General features: G+C 41.9%; 1 protein-coding gene across 2 annotated transcripts in view; it reads right to left on the bottom strand.

Moving 5' to 3' along the window:
- ate1 (arginyltransferase 1) overlaps positions 1-15821 on the bottom strand; it is a 291958-nt gene that overhangs the window by 56840 nt on the left and 219297 nt on the right. The window lies entirely within an intron of this gene.

Here is a 15821-nt window from a genome sequence, read left to right as displayed (position 1 = left end):
CCTACATCTCTGGCCCATGTGGGGAACTGATGGCTGCTGCTTCAGAGCTGACAGGCTCGCTGACTGGAGCTGTTGTTTGTGTCCCGGGAGGAGCGAGGGGGGGGGGGGGGGGGGTTGGGGGGGTAGGGAGGGGAGAGGGGGAGGGGGGGTGTTGGGGGTAGGGAGGGGCGAGGGGGTTGGGGGAGGGGGAGGGGGGGGGGGGGGGGTTGCAGCTGCGGTGAAAACACTCCTTAAAAGTCAGTTAAGTACCACAGTCCTTTTCATCTCACCTCCTTTTCTCATTTGGTAACTCATTCAGTCACTCCATCCATCTGTCCCTCCAGCTTCTCTCTCTCCCTCTCTTTCTCTCTCTAATGGTTTCCTGGGCTCAGCTCAGCGAGACATTCTTTCACTTAGAACAATAATAACAAGAGTAAGAGATGCTTTATGTAACTCTCTCTCCCTACACACTGTGTGTGTACTTAAAGCATTCACTTACCCACTGTGTGTGTGTGTGTGTGTGTGTGTGTGTGTGTGTGTGTGTGTGTGTGTGTGTGTGTGTGTGTGTGTGTGTGTGAGAGACATAAAGTGTGAGAAAAAGAGAAAAATAGTGTGTCAGAGAGAGAGAGAGATGCAGAGAGAGAGAGATAGTGTGTGTCAGAGAGAGAGAAAGAAAGAAAGAGAAAAATAGTGGGTGTGTCAGAGAGAGAGAGAGGCAGAGAGATAGAGAAAAAGAGATAGAGAAAGAGAGAGAAATAGTGTGTGTCAGAGAGAGAGAGAGAGAGAGAGAGAGAGAGAGAGAGAGAGAGAGAGAGAGAGAGAGAGAGAAAGAGAGAGAAATAGTGTGTCAGAGAGAGAGAAAAAAAAGATAGAGAAAGAAATATAGTGTGTGTCAGAGAGAGAGAAATTGAGTGACTGTGTGTGTGTGTGTGTGTGTGTGTGTGTGTGTGTGTGTGTGTGTGTGTGTGTGTGTATGTTGCTGAAGCAGGTGAGCAGCTACCAGATATCAAAGCTAGGTAAGAAAACTGCTTAAAAGTTTATTAATAAAAGCCACACATCACACACATCACATACTCACACACACACACATCACATACACACACATCACACACACACACATCACATACTCACACACATCACACTAGGGGTGTAACGGTACACAAAAACCACAGTACAGTACGTACCTCGGTTTTGAAGTCAAGGTTCGGTACGGTTTTCGGTACAGTGGGGGAAAGTTTGGCTTTCCATGTTCCACTCAGGGGTGATGTAGTGTGCAGTAACTAATTGTGCTTGTAGGGCTGTCAACAAATATTCTATATTGAAATTAATAATCGACTTGTAAAGAAAAGAAAAAATTATAATAATTATATTAGATTGCGAAAAAAACAGCCCCGGTGGGCCGTTAACATACCGTTGTATTTGTTCTGTACACTACACAGCCGTTCGGTACGGTACACACTGAAACGGTTCGGTACGGATACGTGTACCTTTACACCCCTACATCACACACATCACATACTCACACATCACATACTCACACAGCTCTGCTTCAGAGAAGTGGAACATTACTCCGGCGCAGCGTGTGGTATTTTTAGAGCTCTGTCTGCACATGATTAAAAAAAAGAGTGGAAAATTATAAAAACAAAAGCAAACGAAATGGAGAGAATAATACATTGAGCAAAGATGTTGGCGCCAGACAGGAGGGAGGAGGGGCTACAGGGGGGGACTATACATACAGAGTGAGAGAGGGAGAGAGAGGAATATAGAGAGAAAGAGAGAGCGAGAGAAGAATATTATATAGAGAGAGAGAGGAATATAGAGAGAAAGAGAGAGCGAGAGAAGAATATAGAGAGAAAGAGGAAGAGAGAGCGAGAGGTCTGCAGTGCCGGGCCCAGGCGCAGTGAGTCCAGACAGGGTTCTGGTTCCAGGCTTCAGTCAAATAATAACCAACGGGTGAATATGAGATTATTTACTGCATCCAGATCTAAATTCAGAGTAAACCGTATTAACAGTTTGACGGTCTCATTGTTTCAATGGTAGGAGCTCTACAACCTGCAGTACACCCCAGTGCCACTAGAGGGACCCTGGACGAGCGGCTACAGTGCTACCTGCACACCTGGGCATGTGTGCACAAAGAAGAGGAGTACTGATCTAGGATCAGATATAGGAACTAGTCATTGGTCTGTTTCGAATGAGTTCACACGCCACAAGAACAGTGGTATGTTTGGTATGGTTTAATTAGTATAGTAGGTTTAGTACAGTATGGTATGATTTAGTATAGTAGTCGTTTATTTAGTCATCACACAATACAATAAACAATCATTTAACAATCTTTGATTCAGGCAGTGACTGAAAAGGTACAGACTGAAGCATAATGCATATGCCTGTCTGATTGATTAATTGATTGACAAGTTTATTAACAGATTGCAGAATGGGTACAGTACAGCTCAATACATACAATTGTTAAAGGGATGCAGACCAGATAAAGACTTTCGTCTCGTTTACATCAGGGTCCCCCATTTTCAATTCATCATAACATATATGACACACACGACATACAGATAGACAGTACTGCTACATCTTTTTTTGATCCACTTTCTCCCATTTTTCTATTTTTCTCCCATCCCAATTTTCATATCGTCCAATTCAACCCTCCCCTGTCGTCGAACGTTGTTTCTTGCCTCCCACAAGCCGGCTGCAATGTGGACTAAGTCATACATAGCACGAGACACTGTACACTGTACATTGGAATACTGACAAAGCCATACTTGGTAATTTACTGTACAACTGGGTTAGGGCAATTGTAGGGGCCAGTTTCGAATTGCAGTCTCCCGTAGGTGTTCTTTGAGAGTGTTTTTGAAAGTGGGTAGTGATTCACATTCCTTTACAGCTTTAAGTAGGGCGTTCCACATTGATGTGGCATAATTGCGAAACGTGTTTAGTCCCTTGTTTGAGCCGAATCTGGGTTTAACATGATTTGTGGAGCTCCCTCTGGTGTTGTGATCGTGGTATTCACTGACCTTTATGAAGTATTTTGACATGTACATGGGTACCTTGGTCGTGTAGTGTATCTTGTAGACCAGGCCCATTGCAAGTTGCTGTACTCTGTCGTCTACTCTAAGCCATCCTAGGTTGTCAAAGTGGGCTGGGGTGAGGTGGGTTCTAGGAGTCAGGTCAAGCAGTAGTCGGACTAGTTTGTTTTGAGATGTTTGTAATTTGGTTTTTAGTGCCTTTGAGGTGCTTTGGTACAATGAGGTGCAAGCATAGTCGTAGTACCCTTGAATGAGTGCTCCTGCCAGAGTCTTCAGGGTATTCTTGTTTACCAGAGAGGAGATCCGGTACAAGAATCAAGTTCGTTGGTTGACTTTTTTTATTACATTGGATGCCATTTTGTCACAGGAAAGATTATCCTCTAGGATGGAACCCAGGTAGGTAATTTAATCTTTCCTTCTGACAATATTGTCACCCACTGTAACTGAGAAGCCATCGGTCTTGCTGAGTTTGTTATTTGAACCAAAGAGAATGGACTCTGTTTTGCCCATGTGTAATGATAGTTTGTTATCGGCGAGCCATATGCAGATTTTGCCTAGTTCCGAGCTGAGGGTTTTTTCAACCTGTAACTTGTTCTTGTCAGAGACCAGCAGGGCTGAGTCGTCCTCAAACAGGAACAAGTTGCAGTCACAAGCTGATGACATGTCATTTGCATAAATTAGGAACAGTAGCGGTCCTAGTATGCTTCCTTGTGGAACACCACAGCTCACTGGGAGGGGGGGGGGATAGGGTACCGTTTACCTCCACCATCTGTTCTCTCCCCTCCAGGTAGGATTGTATCCAGCTCACTGATAGACTATCAAAACCAATTGCTTTTAGCTTGTCAATCAGAATGGTGTGATTGACAGTGTCGAAGGCCTTTTGTAGGTCCAGCATGACCATGCCTATATTCTTAACAAAATTAAGACTCCAAAACAGTATTCTAAAAAGAAAATTATTTAAGTATTCACATTTGTAATCTTCAAAAATAGCTATACAAACCATTTTCTTAAACTAAAGTAAATTACTCATTCTTAAACGAGTAATGAACAATGTTCCACAAGTTAACGCCAACAATAGAAATACATCTCCTTTTTATTCCTTTCTTAGCTTTTTGAACAGTAAATTTACAAATGTCTCTCAAACCATATTTTCCAACCAACCAGCCAACTGCCGACATGCCCTTGAGCAAGGCACTTAACCCCCAACTGCTCCAGTGGAACTGCTCAGTGGTCAACAGGGTCAGACTGGTTGTACTGGGCAGCTCCTAGTGGTCAACAGGGTCAGACTGGTTGTACTGGGCAGCTCCTAGTAGTCAACAGGGTCAGACTGTGGTTGTACTGGGCAGCTCCTAGTGGTCAACAGGGTCAGACTGGTTGTACTGGGCAGCTCCTAGTAGTCAACAGGGTCAGACTGTGGTTGTACTGGGCAGCTCCTAGTAGTCAACAGTGTCAGACTGTGGTTGTACTGGGCAGCTCCTAGTGGTCAACAGTGTCAGACTGTGGTTGTACTGGGCAGCTCCCAGTGGTCAACAGTGTCAGACTGTGGTTGTACTGGGGAGCTCCTAGTGGTCAACAGTGTCAGACTGTGGTTGTACTGGGCAGCTCCTAGTGGTCAACAGTGTCAGACTGGTTGTACTGGGCAGCTCCTAGTAGTCAACAGTGTCAGACTGTGGTTGTACTGGGCAGCTCCTAGTGGTCAACAGTGTCAGACTGTGGTTGTACTGGGCAGCTCCTAGTGGTCAACAGTGTCAGACTGTGGTTGTACTGGGCAGCTCCTAGTGGTCAACAGTGTCAGACTGTGGTTGTACTGGGCAGCTCCTAGTGGTCAACAGTGTCAGACTGTGGTTGTACTGGGCAGCTCCTAGTGGTCAACAGTGTCAGACTGTGGTTGTACTGGGCAGTATGGTAGGGTTTAGTATAGTATGGTCTGGCAGGGTTTAGTATAGTTTTGATTAAAATTAACTAGTTAGCTGTAACGTTTGGTAGCTGACATAGCAGCTAAATGTTTGGAAGCTAATGTTTGGTAGCTAATGGTAGCTAATGTTTGGACGCTAATGTTTGGTAGCTAATGTTTGGTGGCTAATGTTTGGTAGCTAATGTTTGATAGCACTAACGTCTGCTAACAGCCAGAAAGGACATAATGTAGTGAGCATGTTAATGTGTCACTAAAAGGGTTTGTGCTTCCGTTTCAATGCTTTATGGCAGTTCATTCAGAAGGCTTTAAGCTACCCCTGTGGGTTGGTGGGGGGCAGGATTCATTTACCCTCCTATAGCTTCACCGTCTGCTCTGTCTAACACAACATCAGAGGGCCGGGCGGGCTGGGAGGGGCCAGGAGCAAGAAGGGCAGGGGAGGGCCCAAGACCCAGCGAACATGGCCCCGGTGCAGGGGTGGGGTGGGGGCCGGGGCTCATGGCCAGCAGCAGGATGTCACGTCTAGCCCTGAAACCTGCAGCCAAGACGCCAGCCAGCCAGCCTCAGAGGGACACTCCGTCCTGCTTGTGGAACAAAGACGAGGGTCTGACACTCTCCAGGCAGCCCTCTGGATCCTTGCCAGGCTCCAGGGCCAGCCAGGGCTGCTGTCCAGGCCCACATCCAGGCACTGGGTGTGGGGAGAGAGGCTGGACCGAGCGCTAGCTGCTCCCTGGTACCGAGCTCCCTGGTACCGAGGCCTGATAGGATGGAAACTAACAGCAAGGTCGTTCAACAAGCTGACAAGACACTAGGAGCTGTGGATCTTCACTGGCCTCATGATTCGATTACGATTCAGCTGCTCACGATTCGATTACGATTCAGGTGCTCACGATTCGATTACGATTCAGCTGCTCACGATTCGATTACGATTCAGCTGCCCACAATTCGATTATTTACTATTCAGCTGCGCCCACTGTGCCCACGATTAGATTAGATTCTACTGTGCATCTCGATGCATAATCTATATTACTGCACATGGCTACTTTTTCATCAATTAATACAAGCAGTCAGATAAATTAACTGTTTTATTTAGAAAGTTCTTAAATCAGAATGTCAAAATACATGTCTTTACTAGTGTTGCACGATACACACATCTTGTAGGGGGTTCAAACTACAAGACAACAGGCTGACAGGACATTATAGCAGGGGCTCAAACTACTAGTTCCCACATGGCAAGTATAGTTTTTGGTTAATTTGTTTAATTATTTATTTGCACAAAGAAACAAAATAAAACTAAATGTGCAGGTGAGATAATTTTTTTTTATAAAAATAAAAGGTGTATGAAGGTATAACACCTAATAAACAATACAGATAATACAACAATGTACTTCTATGGATTCTTAGGCTAGCTAAACAATGTACTTCTATGGATTCTTAGGCTAGCTAAACAATGTACTTCTATTGATAGGATGTAAATGGCTGCTTTTTTATATAGCGCTTTTATCCAAAGCACTTTACAATGTTACTCACATTTGACCCATTCACTCACACACCGATGGCGGAGGCAACCATGCAAGGTGCCAACCTGCTCATCGGGAGCAATTAGGGGTTAAGTGTCTTGCTCAAGGACACATCGACACGCTGCCCAAGAATCGAACGGGATTGCCAGACGACTGCTCTACCTCCCGAGCCACTGTCGCCAATATAGGATGTCATCTCTATATTGTCAGCTTGTAGGATGTCATCTATACTGTCAGCTTGTAGGATGTCATCTATACTGTCAGCTTGTAGGATGTCATCTATACTGTCAGCTTGTAGGATGTCATCTATACTGTCAGCTTGTAGGATGTCATCTATACTGTCAGCTTGTAGGATGTCATCTATACTGTCAGCTTGTAGGATGTCATCTATACTGTCAGCTTGTAGGATGTCATCTATACTGTCAGCTTGTAGGATGTCATCTATACTGTCAGCTTGTAGGATGTCATCTATACTGTCAGCTTGTAGGATGTCATCAAAACTGTCAGCTTGGTCTGTCCATCTGAGACACCTCAACTATTCTACAGTAACGTTACGCCTCTGCATTAATGAGCCACTCAGGAAACACGAGACTTAAAGGAAAACTCCAACATTTTGGGAAATTAGCTTATTTAACATCTTCCCTGGAGTTAGACAAGAAGATACATACCTTTTTTGTCTCTGTGCGTGCATTTAGCTTAGGGAACAGCCGCTCCGTTAGCATAGCTTAGCTTCATCACTGGAAGTGAGGCGGGGCCGGAGCCTTACAGTGTATAGTTTGATTGATTGATTGAAAAGTTTATTAACAGATTGCAGAATACACTCCAAATACAACTCCAAAACGTTCATGTAAACATGTTGTGACCTGTGTATTCACCACGTGGAGAAATAAAAAATAATTGAATTAGACAATTACGTTTTAAAATAATAAATAAAATAAAAGTGCGACGTTTATAGCAGCGGAAAACATTTATTTTGTACATTATCTAACGTTAACACGAACCTAAACTAACTTTAGGTTAGTTGTAACGTTAGTTTAGGTTCGTGTTAACGTTAGATAATGTACAAAATAAACATTTTCCGCTGCTATAAACGTCGCACTTTTATTTTGACAACCCCAGAAAGGAAGTCATTATATATGCTTTAACATCCTGATCTGTGTTAGCTCCGGTTAGCTCAGAGCGTCCGGTATAACAATACCAGCCATTGGATTACTGTTTTCTAAATTGGGGAGGCTTTTAATCGTCAAGGTAAGAGGATTTCAAGTCATGGTATCCATAAACTTCAATCGGTTCGGATCCTTTGAATTAATGAGAATATCAACAATCACGACGACACGTTGAAATCACTGGCTGCGCTCAGAGAGGAGTGGTTGGGCAAAAAAATTGTTCAGAGTATATTTGCTTATAAAACGTAATTGTCTAATTCAATTATTTTTTATTTCTCCACGTGGTGAATACACAGGTCACAACATGTTTACATTAATGTTTTGGAGTTGTATTTGGAGTGTATTCTGCAATCTGTTAATAAACTTTTCAATCAATCAATCAAACTATACACTGTAAGGCTCCGGCCCCGCCTCACTTCCAGTGATGAAGCTAAGTTATGCTAACGGAGCGACTGTTCCCTAAGCTAAATGCACGCACAGAGACAAAAAAGGTATGTATCTTCTTGTCCAACTCCAGGGAAGATGTTAAATAAGCTAATTTCCCAAAATGTTGGAGTTTTCCTTTAATGCATATGCAAATCAGGCCATGATGCCACACAGTATGTCACAGTATGGCAGTGTGTGTGTGTAGATAGCTGTGTGTTACTAGTGTTAGTTAGTAGATATATAGTGAGCAGTATGTGTTACTAGTGTTAGTTAGTAGATATATAGTGCGCAGTATGTGTTACTAGTGTTAGTTAGTAGATATATAGTGAGCACTATGTGTTACTAGTGTTAGTTAGTAGATATATAGTGAGGACTATGTGTTACTAGTGTTAGTTAGTAGATATATAGTGCGCAGTATGTGTTACTAGTGTTAGTTAGTAGATATAGTGAGCAGTATGTGTTACTAGTGTTAGTTAGTAGATATATAGTGAGCACTATGTGTTACTAGTGTTAGTTAGTAGATATATAGTGCGCAGTATGTGTTACTAGTGTTAGTTAGTAGATATATAGTGAGCACTATGTGTTACTAGTGTTAGTTAGTAGATATATAGTGAGGACTATGTGTTACTAGTGTTAGTTAGTAGATATATAGTGAGCAGTATGTGTTACTAGTGTTAGTTAGTAGATATATAGTGAGGACTGTGTGTTACTAGTGTTAGTTAGTAGATATATAGTGAGCACTATGTGTTACTAGTGTTAGTTAGTAGATATATAGTGAGCAGTATGTGTTACTAGTGTTAGTTAGTAGATATATAGTGAGGACTATGTGTTACTAGTGTTTGTTAGATATATAGTGAGCATATAGTGAGGACTATGTGTTAGTGTTAGTTAGTCCTCACTATATGCTCACTATATATCTACTAACTAACACTAGTAACACATAGTCCTCACTATATATCTACTAACTAACACTAGTAACACATACTGCTCACTATATATCTACTAACTAACACTAGTAACACAGTCCTCACTATATATCTACTAACTAACACTAGTAACACATAGTGCTCACTATATATCTACTAACTAACACTAGTAACACATAGTGCTCACTATATATCTACTATGTGTTACTAGTGTTAGTTAGTAGATATATAGTGAGGACTATGTGTTACTAGTGTTAGTTAGTAGATATATAGTGAGCAGTATGTGTTACTAGTGTTAGTTAGTAGATATATAGTGAGGACTATGTGTTACTAGTGTTAGTTAGTAGATATATAGTGAGCCGTATGTGTTACTAGTGTTAGTTAGTAGATATATAGTGAGGACTGTGTTACTAGTGTTAGTTAGTAGATATATAGTGAGGACTGTGTGTTACTAGTGTTAGTTAGTAGATATATAGTGAGGACTGTGTGTTACTAGTGTTAGTTAGTGGATATATAGTGAGCACTATGTGTTACTAGTGTTAGTTAGTAGATATATAGTGAGGACTGTGTGTTACTAGTGTTAGTTAGTGGATATATAGTGAGCACTATGTGTTACTAGTGTTAGTTAGTAGATATATAGTGAGGACTATGTGTTACTAGTGTTAGTTAGTAGATATATAGTGAGGACTATGTGTTACTAGTGTTAGTTAGTGGATATATAGTGATCAGTATGTGTTACTAGTGTTAGTTAGTAGATATATAGTGAGCAGTATGTGTTACTAGTGTTAGTTAGTAGATATATAGTGAGCAGTATGTGTTACTAGTGTTAGTTAGTAGATATATAGTGAGGACTGTGTGTTACTAGTGTTAGTTAGTAGATATATAGTGAGCAGTATGTGTTACTAGTGTTAGTAAGTGGATATATAGTGAGCACTATGTGTTACTAGTGTTAGTTAGTAGATATATAGTGAGCACTATGTGTTACTAGTGTTAGTTAGTAGATATAGTGAGGACTATGTGTTACTAGTGTTAGTTAGTAGATATATAGTGAGCAGTATGTGTTACTAGTGTTAGTTAGTAGATATATAGTGAGGACTGTGTGTTACTAGTGTTAGTTAGTAGATATATAGTGAGCACTATGTGTTACTAGTGTTAGTTAGTAGATATATAGTGAGCACTATGTGTTACTAGTGTTAGTTAGTAGATATATAGTGAGCACTATGTGTTACTAGTGTTACAGTAGTTAGTAGATATATAGTGAGCACTATGTGTTACTAGTGTTAGTTAGTAGATATATAGTGAGCAGCAGTGGCGGCTGCTGACCACATTTTTTGGTGAAGCAAACATTTTATTTTTAAAACATCCCCCAATGTGTGTGTCATTGGTGGCTGGTGCGTTAAAAAATTGGGGAGGACGAGAGAGATTAAAAGTAATAAAGAAGTCAGAAATTCAAGCTTTCTTTAACTACAAGGCATTTATTCATCATATAATTTTTTTTTATAATATCAAACAGAAGACTGAGTACACCGAATACAGAAGCCATGTTCACTGGATTTTGGGGGAAAACAATATTTTTGACCTGTATTGGTCCCCTTGATACCACATTGTTGGGTATGGCCTACTTGGCCATAGTGCAGGGTCTTGTGAGGTCAAACCTTTAGTGGTGGTGGTGGTGGTGGTGGTGATACTCCTGCTTGTAGAGGTGGGTGACATGTCATCTTCATGATGGGCAGGTGTTATGGTCTCACTGAGGGTGGATATTGACGGACAGGGTTCCTGCAAGTTTCAACAGGTTACATTTAAGACCTTTTAAGACCACTTTCAATATAATCTAATATGTTGCCATACCAGCAAAGAACTATTAAGGACAATTACTAAGAAGTAATTCCATGTATTGGCCTGAGGCTATTACCATACTGCTTACTTTGTAGCCTGGACATTTCCCCCCCAAACACATTTAAACATGATCTAGAGAAGTTATCGCAACATAGAAGTAATTTCCATCTACCATTTCTCATTAAACACTGTGTAAAGTTAGCTTGGTGTATTGAATCCACTATCTCTCATTAAACACTGTGTAAAGTTAGCTTGGTGTATTGAATCTACCATCTCTCATTAAACACTGTTACAGTTAGCTTGGTGTATTGAATCCACAATCTCTCATTAAACACTCAACTGTGTACAGTATGTTAGCTTGGTGTATTGAATCTACCATCTCTCATTAAACACTGTTACAGTTAGCTTGGTGTATTGAATCCACTATATCTCATTAAGTGTATTGAATATACCATCTCTCATTAAACACTGTGTAAAGTTAGCTTGGTGTATTGAATCTACCATCTCTCATTAAACACTGTGTAAAGTTAGCTTGGTGTATTGAATCCACTATCTCTCATTAAACACTCAACTGTGTACAGTATGTTAGCTTGGTGTATTGAATCTACCATCTCTCATTAAACACTGTTAGTTAGCTTGGTGTATTGGATCCACTATCTCTCATTAAACACTCAACTGTGTACAGTATGTTAGCTTGGTGTATTGAATCTACCATCTCTCATTAAACACAGTTAGTTAGCTTGGTGTATTGGATCCACTATCTCTCATTAAACACTCAACTGTGTACAGTATGTTAGCTTGGTGTATTGAATCTACCATCTCTCATTAAACACTGTTACAGTTATCTTGGTGTATTGAATCCACTATATCTCATTAAACACTCAACTGTGTACAGTATGTTAGCTTGGTGTATTGAATCTACCATCTCTCATTAAACACTGTGTTAGTTAGCTTGGTGTATTGGATCCACTATCTCTCATTAAACACTGTGTAAAGTTAGCTTGGTGTAATGAATCTACCATCTCTCATTAAACACTGTTACAGTTAGCTTGGTGTTTCAATCTACCATCTCTCATTAAACACTGTGTACAGTTACAGTTAGCTTAATGTCAGGGACGTTAGTGTCCAGGTATTGTTCTGGATACAATTCGGCTGACTAACGTTAGCGTCCAGGTATCGTTATGTAAACAATTCAGCTGGCTAATGTTAGCGTCCAGGCTTTAGTTTTACAAACACTACTACTTACTTTTTTTCTGATCCAGATGCAGTCCACTTCTTCATGTTGCTCAGTTGCTGGTTTATACTTCGGTCCTAATGTTGGCGCAAAGTGGGTCTTGGACTTCCTGACTGGCAGACCCCAGGTGGTGAGAGCAGGCAACTGCACCTCCTCATCCATCACCCTCAACATAGGGGCCCCCCAGGGCTGTGTTCTGAGTCCCCTCCTCTACTCCCTGTACACACACGACTGTGTGGCTCAGCGGAGTAGCAATACAATCATCAAATTTGCTGACGACACAGTGGTGGTGGGCCTGATCTCTGCCAACGACGAGAGGGCCTACCTGGAAGAGGTCAAGGTCCTGGCGGGATGGTGCCAGGAAAACAGCCTCTCCCTGAACGTCAGCAAAACAAAGGAGATGATTGTGGACTTCAGGAGGTCGGGGGTCAAGGACTACAGCCCCCTCAGCATCGACGGGGCACCGGTTGAGAGAGTCAACAGCTTTAAGTACCTCGGAGCCTACATATCCGAGGACTTGACATGGACCACACACATTGACAGTGTTGTGAAGAAGGCACGACAACGCCTCTACTTCCTCAGGCGCCTAAGGAAGTTCCAAGTCAGTCAGAAGATCCTTAAGAACTTCTACTCATGTACAATAGAGAGCATCTTGACCGGCAACATCACCTCCTGGTTTGGGAATAGCACTGCACAAGACCGAAGCAGACTACAAAGAGTGACACGTTCAGCCGAACGCACAATTGGAGGGGGGCTCCCCACCCTCCAGAACATTTACAACAAGCGTTGCAAGGGCAAGGCTAAGAGAATCATTAAAGACTCCAGTCACCCGAACAACTGCCTCTTTGAACTGCTGCGGTCAGGCAAGCGATACCGGAGTCTCAAGGCGGGCACAGAAAGACTCAGAAGAAGCTTCTATCCCCAGGCCATCAGGCTGCTAAACGAACAATGAACACTACACAACAACAACCACCAAACGCACATAGCACACACATCCACACGCACACACTCACTTTAAACAAACACACTGTAGCACCCACTCCACACACTTTATAGCACACACCCACTTTAAACAAACACACTGTAGCACCCACTCCCCACACTTTATATTTATTGATGAAGGATTGCACTACAACTCGTACACCTTACTGTAAATTGTACCTAAATTGTACCTCATCCCATTTCTGCTTTGCACTATATAGTACTGTACATTAGTACACTGCATAGTATTGTATATTATATGGTAACTCAGAACATTGTACATATGTCTATACCGAACACTGTGACCTCATTTTCTTCTTCTAAATTACATGCTATACTATTTTATTTCATACTTATCTTGTCTAGCACAGTCTCTGGAGCGTAACAGTAAGAAGCATTTTGTATGAAAGTATTCTGTACTTCTGTATGGCAACTATTAAAGAAACTTGAAAACTTGAACTTGAAGTTTAATTTAGCCTACTGTGTTGTTACAGCTGTACTGTATTGTACCCATTCTGCAATCTGTTAATAAAATTGGCAATCAATCAATCAAACAGCCGGAGAACTTGATGACATCATCACAGTCACGGAGCTCTTCTCTGATTTGAGTGTCAGAACAATCATTCAATCCCCGTTCGTGAGTGGCGTGCGCAAAAATGCATGGGCGGGGCTTAGATGACTCAAATAGCCTATTTTGATTGGATAATTCTATTCCCTTTTTTTGTTTTTGATCTTTTTTCCCCCTCCTTTTTCCTCCGATTTTCTCCCATCCCAATGTTAGTCGTTATGCCAATTCCCAATCCCCTTCCTGGTCGCTGCGCACTTACCCCCCACAGTCGGTCTGGGAGAGTGCTTCCTCCGACACACGTCTAGCCAATCAACCGCTTCTTTTCACCTGGAAGCGCGGACTCTCACTGAGAGGGTGTAACGTGTGGAAGGATCACACTACCCCCCTTAGATCCTATCCGCGCTGAGCAGGCGCCCCGACCGAACTGTAGGAGTCGCTGTTTACAACGACCCGGACCCACCCCGCCAGCTTTCCCACCCTCTAATACAGCCAATTGTATTAGTGTGAACAGCCAGCCAAGCTGGTGACAACGCCGGAGGGATAATTCTATTCCTAAAATCAACCCGTGCAGAATAGTTGCACTGAGTGATTGACAGCTCGCCATTACTGCAGTTATGTGATGAGCAGGCCTGATCAGAGAGCTCAGAGCTGTCACTTGTCCATTTTTGAAAAAAAAAATAAAAAATTCACTGGCATTTTTTTTAACAGAGGAAAACATTTCTAATAAAAAAATGTATAATAATAATAATAATAATCAAAAAAAATATATATATATACGGTATATGTAAATTAATAATAATTATGAGTGAACTTCTGCCTCACGTGTTGTCATAGAATAACCTCCATTGGTGAGCAGTATGTGTTACTAGTGTTAGTTAGTAGATATATAGTGAGCACTATGTGTTACTAGTGTTAGTTAGTAGATATATAGTGAGCAGTATGTGTTACTAGTGTTAGTTAGTAGATATATAGTGAGGACTATGTGTTGCTAGTGTTAGTTAGTAGATATAGTGAGCAGTATGTGTTACTAGTGTTAGTTAGTAGATATATAGTGAGGACTATGTGTTGCGCTAGTGTTAAGTTAGTAGATATATAGTGAGGACTATGTGTTACTAGTGTTAGTTAGTATATATATAGTGAGCACTATGTGTTCCTAGTGTTAGTTAGTAGATATATAGTGAGCAGTATGTGTTACTAGTGTTAGTTAGTAGATATAGTGTGTTTTGCAAGTGCATTTGAGAGAAAGTGCTAGTTTGTGCAAGTGTGTGTGTGTGTGAGAGAGAGAGAGAGATAGAGATAGAGATAGAGAGAGAGAGAGAGAGAGTGTTCACACTAAAGGTGGGAACTAGACAACCTTGTCACCTCGCTCAGTGTCTCTCGGAGGCCCCTCCCCCTCCTCAAAACACACAGATATGGGAGGGGGAAGGGGTTAAATACCACTGCAGGAGGGGTGAGGAGCTGTGGCAACGACATCACGATTCTGCACACATGCACGCGCATGCACACACACACACACAATCATAACCACACACACACACAATCACAACCACACATTCCATGTATAAACACCAAAACAGACCAACAACAACAAGCAACACCACACACCAACCATCTCACACAAAAACACATTAACTATCACACACACACACACACACTTTGCATAAAGGGAGAAGAGGAGATTATGGACAGACACATCAGTGTGTGTTAACCCCTCCATCCCTGCAGGGGGGAAATGGGCCACATACGAATAGACAATGCCCCGCACACTAAACCCTACACACTTGCCTACACACTAAACCAGCCCCTGGTGGAGCTGGCAGGGTGCCAGGAGACACAACAACACATCAGGCTACACAGAAGAGATGGAGGACTGATGAATGGCAGAGGGATGAAAGAATGAATGGATGGAGGGAAGGAGGGATGGAGGGATAGAGTCAGGGTTTAAAAGGATGAATGGTGGAGTTCTGGGATCTTTCAGCTCTAGAGTCTACAGTGTGAATGACAACGTGTCTGTCTGAGAGATGCTTCGTGTGTGTGGTAGTTAATATGAGTGTTTGTGTGAGATGGTTGGTGTGTGTGTTTGTGTGTGATAGTTAATATGTATGTTTGTGTGAGTGTGTCTGTGTTGTATGTATACGTGTGTGATAGTTAATATGTATGTTTGTGTGAGTGTGTGTCTGTGTTGTATGTATATGTGTGTGATAGTTAATATGTATGTTTGTGTGAGTGTGTGTCTGTGTT

Source organism: Notolepis coatsorum (assembly GCF_963971535.1).
Source record: "Notolepis coatsorum genome assembly, chromosome: 9".
Taxonomy (NCBI): domain Eukaryota; kingdom Metazoa; phylum Chordata; class Actinopteri; order Aulopiformes; family Paralepididae; genus Notolepis; species Notolepis coatsorum.
This window is presented reverse-complemented; position numbering and strand designations above follow the sequence as displayed.